Source organism: Eurosta solidaginis, chromosome 5, assembly GCF_040869045.1.
Source record: "Eurosta solidaginis isolate ZX-2024a chromosome 5, ASM4086904v1, whole genome shotgun sequence".
NCBI lineage: Eukaryota > Metazoa > Arthropoda > Insecta > Diptera > Tephritidae > Eurosta > Eurosta solidaginis.
In genome coordinates, this window is record NC_090323.1 from 48,950,233 (window position 1) to 48,965,091 (window position 14,859).

Here is a 14,859-nt window from a genome sequence, read left to right on the forward strand (position 1 = left end):
TAGATATCGATAGTGACCAGGGCCGTAGCGTGAGTCGCAGGGGCCTCGGGGCAGAACAATAATTGGGGCCCCTTTATCAAAATTTTATCCGTGTGTTTCTGCCATGAAAAGCTTCTCAGTGAAAATTCATCTGTTTGTAGGATAAACTAAAAAGGAGCACGACGCAAATTTAATCGATATGGGTGGAAGGATATCGCGCCAAGCAATTTCTTATTAATATTTATTCATTGCAATACGATACAGAGATTTTTACTATAATAAATTTTGAACATATTCATATTACAGTCTCACTTAAACTTAGCTTTGGGAAACATCAGTCTTCCTAGTTTTATTACAATATCATTAGTTTATGTACGACGTTTTAGATTACTTAGCACTCTGCGTGCTATTTGATTTTCGATGGACAATAGCGACAAACTACTCAACCCTTCTTGTGACATCGTGCTTCGCAGGTAGCTTTTAATCAATTTCAATTTTGAAAAAGTTCGCTCAGCTTTTGCAGTGGTTACGGGAATGGTGAGAAACATCAGAAGAACGGTGCAAACATCTGCGCAGCTCGAAGACAACGAGGAATTTCGAATAATCAAAAAAATGAGCCAACTCTTTCACATCTTTCATAGGGGCAAGGCCTTTCTGAAATGTAGACCTGACAGACAGTCATTGAGAGGAAAATGATGCCGACACGTCTTCAAAAAATTGTTTGAAAAACTCGTCAGCTTTTTGTTCCAAGCTCTTTATCGAAGCATTTGCTAGGAACTGTGGCTGCAAGACTTGATAATCATCCAGAACTTGTTTCATTCCGTTGAATTTATTTTCCAGTTGGGATGATATAGTATCATTCATGGGATAGAAAATAGTCACTCGGAAGCATTGTTCTGGATCGAAATGAATCTTGACCCTGCGTGATCTTTTGTTGGCAAACTTTTTTTCTATTTTCCGTAAATCTCATATATCTGAAGCATTGCGAAATAGCGAATCAAATTCATTTTGCAACATCTGGATGTTAATATACAAACCTTGATTTTCCGTGCCAATTTTTTCAATTTTTGTCAACCACGAAGTAATTTGTAGGTTGCTTTTGACCGATTCTTCGTTTTTCTTTGTTTTGTCCCGTCTTTTTTCAGCACCACTCGGGTAAGCACGTTTCATTTTGATTAATCTACCACACTATTAGACACAAAGTGAATCGCTATGTAAACAAAGCTGGCAAAGCTTTGAACTAAACTGGCAGTCTGTTGTTTTGCTGTGCCATTGTACGCACGCGCAAGCTTGATGCGATTACCGACCAGTGTTCGCGCGAGCTTTGAAAAAAATGTCAACTCATCGACTGGAAATTAATTAATACAGAAATCGAAGGTTTTAATTTAATTATTTCTTTTACTCGACCGGGGCCCTTGTAGGCTGGGGTCCCTTGGTAGCTACGGCCTTGATAGTGACATCAAATGGCTAGCTTAATATCTACATTTAATACTAATGAAGTGTTGAGCTTGTACGATAGCTAAAGTATTAATGAGTTTTGGTTCAATATAATTGATAGTCGCAGGGTAGCTGGATTTTATTCGGTTAGGAGTATAGAAGCTAATGGAAAGTTTACACGGCACGGCAATTCAACCTATACTCTGACGTATATATACTCAGCATGAAATTAGAGCTGAAATGACGAAGAGGAGACCGAATTAATAATAGAAGACTGAATTTCTCACGGTATGAGGGAATCTAAAATGTAATCGTAAGCGCAGTGTTAGTGTAAGCGTGGTCTGCTAGAACGATATGCTGTATAGGGAAGCTATTGTTGTTTTGTTAACTGTGCCCAATTCAAAAGGTGCGACCACTTACAAATTTCATCAAAGTCCTCTAAGAAAACTAGCAGTTTCAACAGGGTTGGACCATAGGCTTGCTGCTGATTCTATGTGTATTAGGATCAGAGCCTTCTTATGCTTATCTGGATTAAACGGCTGAGTATGTAGGTGCCGGATTTCTTCATAGTGATTACCGAGATGTCTCATTATCCCTCTTAGGAGCGGCGCTATATCAAGCAGTAGTTTGCTGGGATATCCAGGTTTGTAGCAATTTAGCAAAAACAGTGTGTTCAGTATTTCACTATGCTGAGCTCTTTCGCCTCACTATGTAAGTAGATGATCTTCAGCGGTCGAAAGAAGATATCCCTAACCTCTACTCGAATGTAAGCGTAAGTGTAGTCACTACACTATAGCATAATGTTGGAGCAGTGCAATGAAAGGAAAAGAAATACTTATTATAAGTACGTTAGCAACAAGGTGTTAACGAGCTATCGATTTTTTATCGAAGTGTTGTTTTTTTGCATTGATGAGTTATTGATTTGTTATCAAAAATTTATCGATATGTTATGAAAAAGTAGCTGCAAATCTTAGAAACGTTGCAGAAAAGTGATCGGGTTGTTATCAAAATATTATCGATTTACTTTAGAAAAGTTATCGGCCATTTATCGAAAAGTCATCATTATGTTATAACAAAATGTATCGATATTTAATATAAAAGTTATGGATTTTTTTTCCAAAAACGCTTCGATTTGTTATTGATGTATCACCAATTGCTGTAGTTTCGGCGTGTTACCGATTTTTCATAATTCTCAACATTTGTGTTTGACGTGTTATCATTTCGCTATTAGCGTATTATCGATTTGTAAGCAAAAATTATCGATTCCTTTTCAAAAAGTTATCGACTTGTTATCAAAAAAAATATACGATTGTTGTAAAAAATGTATCGATTTTTTATCGGTATGCTATATGTTTGTTACCACATCGTTATCAAAAAACTATCGATGTTTCCTCAAAGAGTTTTCGAATGTTTATCGATAATTGTCGATTTCTTATCGCAGTGCTGCCAATTCGTTGTATGCATGTTATCGCTTTGTTAACGACTCCGCGGATTGTTATGAAAAATATATCGACAAAACTTCAATGTAAATCAAACTTCTGTAAGCCGTCGGTTATAACTCGATAAGAAACCAACAAGAAGCTGTTAATTCGGCGATAGCAAGCTTATAATAAACCGATAACTCCGATAATAAAAAAATAGCTTTTTGTTATCGGATGTTTCCGAAATTATTTGTTTATGATAAAGTTGCCTCTGTTTAGTTCCAAACCCTGCGCGAGCTCTAGTCCATTTAAAAATATTAGCTTTCTAGACGTACACCTGCACGTTTACACATAAAACTCCACGAATTCTTGTTACTCACGCCATATTTTTATACATTTTATGAACATGAAATGGTATATTAACTTTGATCCGATGTTTGTAACGTTGAGAAATATAGAAGATAGACTCACCATTAAGCATACCGAATTGAGCAGGTCGACGAACTGAGTTGATATAGCCATGTCCGTCTGTCCGTCCGTCTGTCTGTTTGAACGCAAACTAGTCCCTCAAATTTTGATATATCTCAATGAAATTTGGCACAAGGATGTATTTTTGTATTATATTAGACATTTGTCGGATACGGTAGGATCGGACCACTATAACATATATCTCCCATACAACCGATCGTTCAGATAAGACGATTTTGGTCACTCCTGCCGCAATTTAGAAAGTATAAACGTGAAACGCGGTGATATATATTCTAATATATCATAGAAGATATCCTGAAAAAATCACTTTGATCGGAGCTATATATAATGTATATCCCATACAACCGCTCTTTCAGATAGAAAGATTTTTGGCCATTTCTCCCTTAATTTAGAAAGTATAAACGTGAAACTCGGTGATATATATTTTAATATTTCATAGAAGATTTCCTGTAAAAATCATTTCGATCGCAGCTATATATAATGTATATCCCATACAACGATCTTTTAGATAAGCGGGTTTTTGCAATTTTTATACTCAGTTGAGCAGAGCTCACAGAGTATATTAACTTTGATTGGATAACGGTTGGTTGTACAGGTATAAAGGAATCGAGATAGATATAGACTTCCATATATCAAAATCATCAGTATCGAAAAAAAATTTGATTGAGCCATGTCCGTCCGTCCGTCCGTCTGTCCGTTAACACGATAACTTGAGTAAATTTTGAGGTATCTTGATTAAATTTGGTATGTAGATTCCAGGTCACTTATCTCAGATCGCTATTTGAAATGAACGATATCGGACCATAACCACGCCCACTTTTTCGATATCGAAAATTTCGAAAAACCGAAAAAATGCGATAATTCATTGCCAAAGACGGATAAAGCGATGCAATTTTGTAGGTGGGTTGACCTTATGACGCAGAATAGAAAATTAGTAAGATTTTGGACAATGGGCGTGGCACCGCCCACTTTTACAAGAAGGTAATTTAAAAGTTTTGCAAGCTGTAATTTGGCAGTCGTTGAAGATATCATGATGAAATTTGGCAGGAACGTTACTACTGTTACTATATATGTGCTAAATAAAAATTAGCAAAATTGGATGAAGAACACGCCCACTTTTAAAAAAAAATAAAAATTTTTAATTCAAATTTTAACAAAAAATTTAATATCTTTACTGTATATAAGTAAATTAAGTCAAAATTCAACTCCAGTAATGATATGATGCAACAAAATACAAAAATAAAAGAAAATTTCAATTTTCATTCAGTTTGTCTAGAATACTTTTAATGCCATAAGTCGAACAAAAATTTACCAATCCTTCTCAAATTTGGTAGGGGCATAGATTCTATGTTCTCTGTGAAAATTGGCGAAATCGGTGTAAGCCACGCCCAGTTTTTATACACAGTCCACCGTCTGTCCTTCCGCTCGGCCGTTAACACAATAACTTGAGCAAAAACCGAAATATCTTTACTAAACTTAGCCCACGTACTTATCTGAGCTCACTTTATCTCGGTATAAAAAATGGCCGAAATCCGACCATAACCACGCCCACTTTATCGATATCGAAAATTACGAAAAATGAAAAAAATGCCATAATTCTATACCAAATACGGAAAAAGGGATGAAACATGGTAACTGGATTGGTTTATTGACGCAAAATATAACTTTGGAAAAAACTTTGTAAAATGGGTGTGACACCTACCGTATTAGGTAGAAGAAAATGAAAAAGTTCTACAAGGCGAAATCAACAGCCCTTGGAATCTTGGCAGGAATACTGTTAGTGGTATTGCATATATAAATAAATTTGCAGTACCCGACAGATGATTTTCTGGATCACCTGGTCCACATTTTGGTCGATATCGCGAGAACGCCTTCACATATACATCTAAGGGCCATTCGCTTTTAAAACCCTCATTAATACCTTTAATTTGATATCCATATCGTACAAACACATTCTAGAGTCACCCCTGGCCCACCCTAATGGCGACATCTCGAAAAGGCGTCCACCTATAGACCTAATGCCCACTCCCTCTTAAAATGCTCAGTAACACCTTTCGTTTGATACCCATATCGTACAAACATTCTAGAATCACCCCTGGCCCACCCTAATGGCGATATCTCGAAAAGGCGTCCACCTATAGACCTAATGTCCACTCCCTCTTAAAATGCTCAGCAACACCTTTCGGTTTATCCCCATATCGTATCTCGAAAAGGCGTCCACCTATAGACCTAATGCCCACTCCCTCTTAAAATGCTCAGTAATACCTTTCGTTTGATACCCATATCGTACAAACATTCTAGAGTCACCCCTGGCCCACCCAAATGGCGATATCTCGAAAAGGCGTCCACCTATAGACCTAATGCCCACTCCCTCTTAAAAAGCTCAGTAACACCTTTTGTTTGATACCCATATCGTACAAACATTCTAGAGTCACCCTTGGTCCACCTTTATGGCGATATCTCGAAAAGGCGTCCACCTATAGAACTAAGGATTACTCCCTTTCAAAATACTCATTACCACCTTTCATTTGATACCCATATCGTACAAACACATTCTAGAGTCACCCTGGCCCACCCTAATGGCGATATTTCGAAAAGGCGTCCACCTATAGACCCAATGCCCACTCCCTCTTAAAAAGCTCAGTAACACCTTTCGTTTGATACCCATATCGTACAAACATTCTAGAGTCACCCTTGTTCCACCTTTATGGCGATATCTCGAAAAGGCGTCCACCTATAGAACTAAGGATTACTCCCTTTTAAAATACTCATTACCACCTTTCATTTGATACCCATATCGTACTAACACATTCTAGAGTCACCCCTCACCCACCCTAATGGCGATATCTCGAAAAGGCGACCTCATGCCCACTCCCCCTTAAAATGCTCAGTAACACCTTTCGTTTGATACCCATATCGTACAAACATTCTAGAGTCACCTTTGGTCCACCTTTATGGCGATATCTCGAAAAGGCGTCCACCTATAGAACTAAGGATTACTCCCTTTTAAAATACTCATTACCATCTTTCATTTGATACCCATATCATACAAACACATTCTAGAGTCACCCCTCACCCACCCTAATGGCGATATCTCGAAAAGGCGTCCACCTATAGACTTAATGCCCACTCCCTCTTAAAATGCTCAGTAACACCTTTCGTTTGATACCCATATCGTACAAACACATTCTAAAGTCACCCCTGGTCCACCTTAATGGCGATATCTCGAAAGGGCGTCCACCGATAGACCTAAGGCCCACTCCCTCTTAAAATGCTCAGTAACACCTTTCATTTGATACCCATATCGTACAAACAAATTCTAGAGTCAGCCCTGGTCCACCTTTATGGCGATATCCCTAAATGGCGTCCACCTATAGAACTATGGCCCACTCCCTCATAAAATACTCTTTAAATTCTTTTGATACACATGTCATACAAACGCATTCCAGGGTTACCTGGAGGTTCATTTTCCTACATGGTGATTTTCCTTATTTTGTCTCCATAGCTCTCAAATGAGTATGTAATGTTCGGTTACACCCGAACTTAGCCTTCCTTACTTGTTTATTTTATATTTATCTTAAAAATCGTTTAGGTATGCACATCTGTTCACTATATGTTTCTTATCTTATATATCAGATTATTTGGGGAATACGAACGTGATAAGATTATTGTTCAGCCCCATTCATGAAAGGTATGAAGTCTTCGGTACAGCCGAAAACAGTCCCGTCCTTACTTGTTTTTATTTACATCAATGCTGTTTCTTAGAACACGCTCACACAAAATTTAATTAACACCAACAAAGTTTGTTTCAATTATTTGTGGGTAATGTGCAAACAGATTCAAAATTATTTTAGATATATATATGCTTACAAATATATGTATGAATGCAATTTGTTGTTTATATTAACTGGAAAATAAACATATGTACAACTTGGCCATAATATTTGTACAAATGCCAAAATGTATGTATATATGTATTTCAAAAGTTTTCTTTGCATATGCTATTTCTATGACGTCACTTTTTTTTAACACCGTGTACTCATGTCCGTTTGAGTTTGTTGTGTGTGTGTATGTTTTGTTTTTTACGGTTTGTTTTTGTTAATTAGGTATTTAAACGTGATTGATATGTGACATCTTTGCATTTTTGCTACATAAAATTGCATTTAACACAACTGTGTCACTTTGAAGAGTGAAAATCTTGAGACAATATTTACGATTTAAATATATGAACAATGAATATATTTGCTTAGCTTCAAAAGTGAGTTATTAATTAGTTTATTCTTAATTTAGAAATCTAAGTGGAATGTCAACTAACAATAGTTCGATTGACATTGCTTATGAGAAACTATATTGTTATGAATTTTAAGAATAATTATTATGCACCTTCTGTTAACGCTCGAATCGCTGAGCTGTCGAATAAATAACTCAAATATTCGGTATTGCAATATCTCGTTTATTTACAACTCTACTGTAGTAGTAGTACTTCACAATTACAATGCTCGCGCACTTCACTAAAAGCGTGCTAAAATCAAACAGATTCATTATTTCTCAGCTTGCGCTGCTGTTATACTCTCTGGTGCCTCGTTGTTGTTATTGTAGCAGAACTTCGCGCCATCCAATAGGTGCGACCAATAAAAAATTGTCATCAGTGTCCTCTAATCGGTGTCCAAGGAAAGGATGGACCATAATGAGAGGGGTGTTACAGGTTTGGTTCCACAATCCAGTTAAAGAGATGATTGGTATTATGTGGGGACACATTACACGGAGGACATATGTTTTGTATGTCGGGGTTGATTCTGGGATAGGTAATAGTTAACCTGCTACAGTACCCAGATTGAAGTTTAGCTAGAGTGACGCGCATTTCCCTAGGGAGAGTGCGTTCGTCCTCTGCTAGTTTTGGGTATTGTTCTTTGAGTACAGGATTCACCGGACAATTCTAGGCATAGAGGTCCGGCGCATGTTTGAGGATATCACTGAGGACCTGCTTGAGCTTTTTGACTTCATACGGATGTGTTCCCAAGTGCCGTATTTCCTCACAATGCTTACGGAGATAACTCCTTAATCCCCTGGGCGGTGTAGCCTCATCAATCAGATGTCTGTTGGGATGCCCAGGTATCTGGGTATTCAACAAAAACCTTTAGCCTTGTCGCCCATATCGGGGACGCGTAGCATGCAATCGGCCAGCCAATTGCTTTGTAGGAAGGTCGGTAGCGTAATGCCATCGACGTGGACGTTCAATATGGTCGACATTTGGCGCGTCCATGTTGTAAGTAAGGTCGCCGATGATTTGGTCTGTGACAATATCAGATTTCGTTAGTACAATCAAATTCAGTGCATTAAATGCAGCTGTCTTTGACAATCGGTACATATATTATACTCACCGTGCTTTGCACACAGAGTGTATTAACTTTGATTGGATGACGGTTGGTTGTTCAGGTATAAAGGAATCATCAGTATCGAAAAAAAATTTGATTGAGCCATGTCCGTCCGTCCGTCCGTCTGTCCGTTAGCACGATAACTTAAGTAAATTTTGAGGTATCTTAATGAAATATAACCACGCCCACCTTTTCGATATCGAAAATTTCGAAAAATCGAAAAAGCGCGATAATTCATTACCAAAGTCGGATAAGGCGATGAAACTTGGTAGGTGGGTTGAACTTATGACACAGACTCGATTAGTAAAATTTTTGACAATAGGCGTGGCACCGCCCACTTTTAAAAGAAGGTAATTTCAAAGTTTTGCAAGCTGTAATTTGGCAGTCGTTGAAGATATCATGATGAAATTTGGCAGGAACGTTACTCCTATTACTATATGTGCGCTTAATCAAAATTAGCAAAATCGGATGTAGAACACGCCCACTTCTTGAAAAAAAATGTTTAAAGTCAAGTCGACCGCCTGACCTTCCGCTCGGCCGTTAACACGATAACTTGAGCAAAAATCGATATATCTTTACTAAACTTAGTTCATGTACTTATCTGAACTCACTTTATCTTGGTGTTAAAAATGGGCGAAATCCGACTATGACCGTGCCCACTTTTTCGATATCGAAAATTTCGAAAAATGAAAAAAAGCCATAATTCTATACCAAATACGAAAAAAGGGATAAAACAGGGTGATGGGATTGGTTTATTGACGCCTTCACATATACAACTAAGGGCCACTCTCTTTCAAAACCTTCATTAATACCTTTAATTTGATACCCATATCGTACAAACACATTCTAGAGTCACCCCTGGTCCACCTTTATGGCGATATCTAGAAAAGGCGTCTATCTATAGAACTAAGGCCCACTCCCTTTTAAAATATTCTTTAATCCCTTCCATTTGATACCCATGTCATACAAACACATTCCAGGGTTACCCTAGATACATTTTCCTATATGATGATTTTCCCCTATTTTGTCTCCAAAGCTCTCAGCTGAGTATGTAACATTCGGTTACACCCGAACTTAGCCTTCCTTACTTGTTTTCAATAAAAATTAAATTAAGGAAACAATGTAAAGCCCTTTGGTTAATTAATTCATCATCGATAAGCTAGTTATTGCCATTTATTGATTTCCTGGTAATTGACTTCAGTTGTTTGTGGGACAGTGATTAGCATAATTAGATCAACTAAAATAAACCTTTATTATTTCCTTATATTTATGTACATATGTATGTGTGGATCTGTGCCTATGAATGAAAAAATATGTCTGAGCGATGATATGGAATGATGTCTCCCATTAAAGATATGAAATAGTCAACCCCACCAGGAAAGTAAATGCCTAACTCGTTTTGTTTTCCTCAGTAGTAACTTAATTTCATTGGATTTCTACACATGCAGGGACTTGCACGCCATCGGTTTGATGAATATCTTTTTAGATGAATTTTATATTGAAGTTGACATTCACCTCTCTATTTTGGGCGCTAGCGTTCGCAGAGCATTAACATTTCAGCGAACTCGGTTATGATCCTTCCTGCAAAACAAAAGCACATTAAAATCCATAATATGTCATTGCACTCTATAAATAATGCAAACATCCAACTCGCCGGTCTGCGTTGTTGCGAAGGTGGCGTGCTTCGAAGGTTCTGGGTTCAAGCCTACGGCAAAGCAACATCAAAGCTTAAGAAAAAGTTCTTTTCAACTAGAATAATTTTTGTTCTAAACAAATACTCAGAGTATATTTCTGCCATGAAAAGTTTTTCAGTGAATATTCATCCGCCTTGCTGATGCCGGTTGGTTCATTGCTGTGTCGCCCGGATACCAAAGATACGAGCCCAAGTAGCGCAAGAGGCCCCATTTTGATGCATATTTCTGCTGGCATCAATTGCTCCTGATTTCGTATGGCTAGGCGGTACTCCGTTCGAACCATTTGAAATGGACATGCTGATATCTTTTGCAGAGCATTTAGCTACCTCCTGAAGTTCCGGCAGTATAAAACTGCTCATAGTTAAAAATCTAGTATGTGCTAGAGCTGGGCATACACACAAGTAGTGCACGCGACTGTTTCTTTGCTGCCTTCCTTACCACAGCTGGTGCAGATGCTGTTAAAAGGGATCCCCATTCTTTCAGCATGCAGGCCATGCGGCCAGTGTCCCGTTATTGTGACAGTGGTCATAAAGATTTCTTTTCTTGAACTATTAAGTAGGTCCGATGGCGGAGTTAATCGCCTTGAGCGCTGCTTGGCTATCTGAGTAAATGCACTACCCGCGCAAAGAAGAAATGGGAGACGAAAGGAAAGATGCGAAATAACAAGTAAGGAAGTCTAAATTCGGGTGAAACGGTATGTAATGTTATACGCAGCTGTACACTTGAAATGCGGTTGTTGATTGTCTTGTGTGCTTAATAGTGCTACGCAATAATACATATACATATGGTTCGAGTTATGGCTCCCGAAACATAGAAAATTGCTTAATCATAAAAGGGGCGGGGAAATGAAATACAATTGATATAAAGCTCTTTTTTGCAAAGATATATCTTATTTTATTCGTCCACTACTCTTTTAAAAATCCTTAACCGATTTCGTAAATTTTTCTTCAAAGAATTCGTTTTAGTGGCAACCTCTCTGCCGAATTTTGTTACGATAGGTTTAACGATGTTTGATTTATAATTAACAATAATTGTAAAATTGATTTTATCACAAGTGGGCGGTACCACGCCCATTAAAAAAAATTTCAAATATTTATGAATAGTCTCAAAGTCAGTCCACACGTCAAATTTCAACATTCTAGGTGTATTATTTCCTAAATAATCAGGTTTTTTGTGTTTTCCAAAATGTTATATATTGTTACGAATATTAGTAACACTAAGGGGTACTGTAATCTCTAAGCGATGCTAAGCAGTGACTTGTGTGCACATCAATAATTCAATCATTATGTCTACACATATGTACGTACACGCAGCGGAGAAGGAACGCACAAACACATGCAGATATCTTATCTGAGATGCTCCCAAAAGATGCAATTATAATTGTGGAAATGTCGCTAACAAATACACGCGCATATGAGAAGCTACACACGTGCATCTGTAGTTATAATTATATACCAGTAAATAAGTAAATTCTGGAAGCGCCTAGAAGATGCAACGAGGAAATCACACAGTATAAAAGCAGCAACAGTAGAGGCGCGACAATCAGTTTCATTTAAGTAAGCTATTGGTTGTGAAGGATCAGTGTTATTGAGAAGTACTTTAATAAAGGCTATTTTGCATTATTAAATATTGGAGTTATTTATTCAACAGTTTAGTGATTTGAACTTAGCATAAGGTTGTAAATAAGAGGATTTGCAGTAAATTCGTTACAATATATGTAGGATTAAATCATCCGGTAAGATATTTCTGTTTTAATTAAATTATTTTGTTTAAGCTACTTGTTGTATGAAACACTTTATAATTTCAAATCTATTTCATTGAAAATTATCAAGTGTGCTTTTGAAATGCAAACAATATTTTTTCAGTTTGTAACGAGGAATTCAAGCGGGGCATATACGGTTACGCATGCAAAAAGAATTAAAATAATTTTTGGTGAAATAATTCATTTCTGTAAAAAATTTTATTTAAAAAAAAAATAACTATAAAATAAAATTTTTTAACTAATTCAATTTAAAAAAAAAAGAATGTAAAATAAAGAAGGGAAAAAATAAAACCTTAAATTACATTCTATTTTTAATTAACAAATACTACATAATTGGGGGCTCGTCAAATTGTGCCGAAATTCGGGATGTTTTTAAATATTTGTCCAAAAAACGATATGCGTAAATCTGTTACGGTCAAGAAAAGAGCCGTATGAAAATACTTTTTATTTGATAATGTGAGATGTAACTTCAGAAAAGAGGTGCTGAAAATTGCGAAACATAACCTCAAGAAAAGGGGTGTTCCAAATTGAGACAAAAAAAGATGTGTGAAAAATGTTCATATGTACAAAAGAAGTAAACGAACATATGTATCTGCGTATGTAATAAAAGAAAATAATTTGTTATAACTATTTCGCATCGTTTATAGCATATGATAACAATTGTAGAATGTGTTATTTGTATGTGCGTTTGCGATAAGCAATACATGGTATAAGAAAGAAGTTCGTTATAACTATTTTGTATCATCATTAAAAGCACGTATTGAATTCTGGCATACGATATTTACCAAAAGCATGCCGAATTTGGTGAAATATTTGCCTTGAAAGTGTTAAATGAATTCTGAGAAAGTTCATGCGATAAAATATTGCTACAAAAATGAGAGTCATTATTTTACATATAAATATGAATGCTTTGAAAACGAAGAGTGAGCAGGTGCAATAGAATAAGAATATTGCGCAGGAGACAAAATATTGTAGTGAAACAAAAATTTGGAAACCGAAACGGAAATAGTCAAGACGAATTTAAATAAAGGAAATTAGTCATTGGAGAGTTTTGTGAAAAGGCGAATTGACATTGAAACATATTTCAAAAAGTAAATAGAAAAGAATTGAAATATTTTATGACAGAATAAATAAAGATGAAAAACAAGTGAAATCGAAAACATAAATAAGTAACTACGAAGCAAAACGATTAAATAGAAATTTTATATATATGTGCATGAATAAACAATTTAAAATGAGGAACCAAAAATTGTCCGAATCGGGAAGAAAATTGAGACAACAATCAACTGACTGGTGAAAATTTGGAAGCAGCCTATTTGAAGATATTTATGATTCTTTGATTTTAATACATATTAGTTATTTTTGCATGAAATACTTGTATGTCTCAGTAGTGTAGTTTTGCATGAAATAGCTTTGAATGAAATAGTTTTGCATTTTATAATTTGTTTGTGATAAAAACCGAATTAATTTGGGTTTACATATATATACATATATATATATATAATTTTTAATTATTATATATAATTTTTTTTTGTGTATTAAATTGCGTGATAATTAGATACTAAATAGGGATGCACAATCTATTCGTTCAATGACAGTAGTGGAATTGAGACATAAATTGAGAGAATTAAATTTAGATACAGTGGGGCGGAAGCAAACTCTTTGTAACCGTTTAATGGAACATCTTGGGGTAGGTGATGTTGTAAGTGATGATGAGTCGTCAAACTCAGATTTTGTTGAAGCAATTGCAGATAGGCAATTGAGTAGGAATTCTAGAAAAGTTAATTTTACATTGCGAGATATTCAGGATAGTGTAAATTCGTTCTCTGGAGACGATCACTATGATGCTAACCATTGGGTTCGGAAATTTGAAGATGTTGCCGACACAGTGGGTTGGGATGATTTGCAAAAATTTGTGTATGCAAAGCAATTGTTGCGGGGTGCAGCCAAGTTATTAGTGTCTGTAAGAAGTTGAATGGCACTTAAAGGGAATTAATTGATGAATTTGGGAAACATTTAAGTGTGGCAGAAGTTCATAAAATAATGAGGCAGAGGCAAAAACGACCAAAAGACAGTCTTAATGAGTATCTGTATGCCTTGATTGAGATAGGTAATCCAATTCAAGCGGATGAAGCTAGTGTAATCGAATATTTTATTGATGGAATACCAGATACTCGATTAAACAAAGCTGTTTTATATGAAGCAAATAATTTAAAAGTTTTTAAAGAAAAGATAAGAATTTATGAGAAAATTCGGGGATCTTATTTGTCGTCAAACAGAAGTAATTCAGCGAACAATTTTAAAATGATAGAAGACAAAACAAGGGAGGGGAAAAGAGTGTTTCAAGTGTGGTTCCGAATCACATATAGCTAAAGGTTGTAGTGAAAAAGGAATAATTTGTTTCAGATGTAAACAAAAGGGACATTTCGCCAAAGATTGCAAAGAAAAGCAGACTGTGAAGTTGGTGAAAAGTGAGCAAATTAATACACTTGGAAAAACAGATTTGAATGGAAATAATAAAAGTAACATGATTTTTACGGGTATTGAAATTAAAGGAAAATTTTTAATGCATTGGTCGACACTGGAAGTGAGCTTTGTATTATTCGATATGATACTGTAATAACGTTGGGAAATATTGAATTAGATAACGAAATAGTTCATTTAAGTGGCATTGGGGAAGGTAGAATAACCACAGTTGGTTC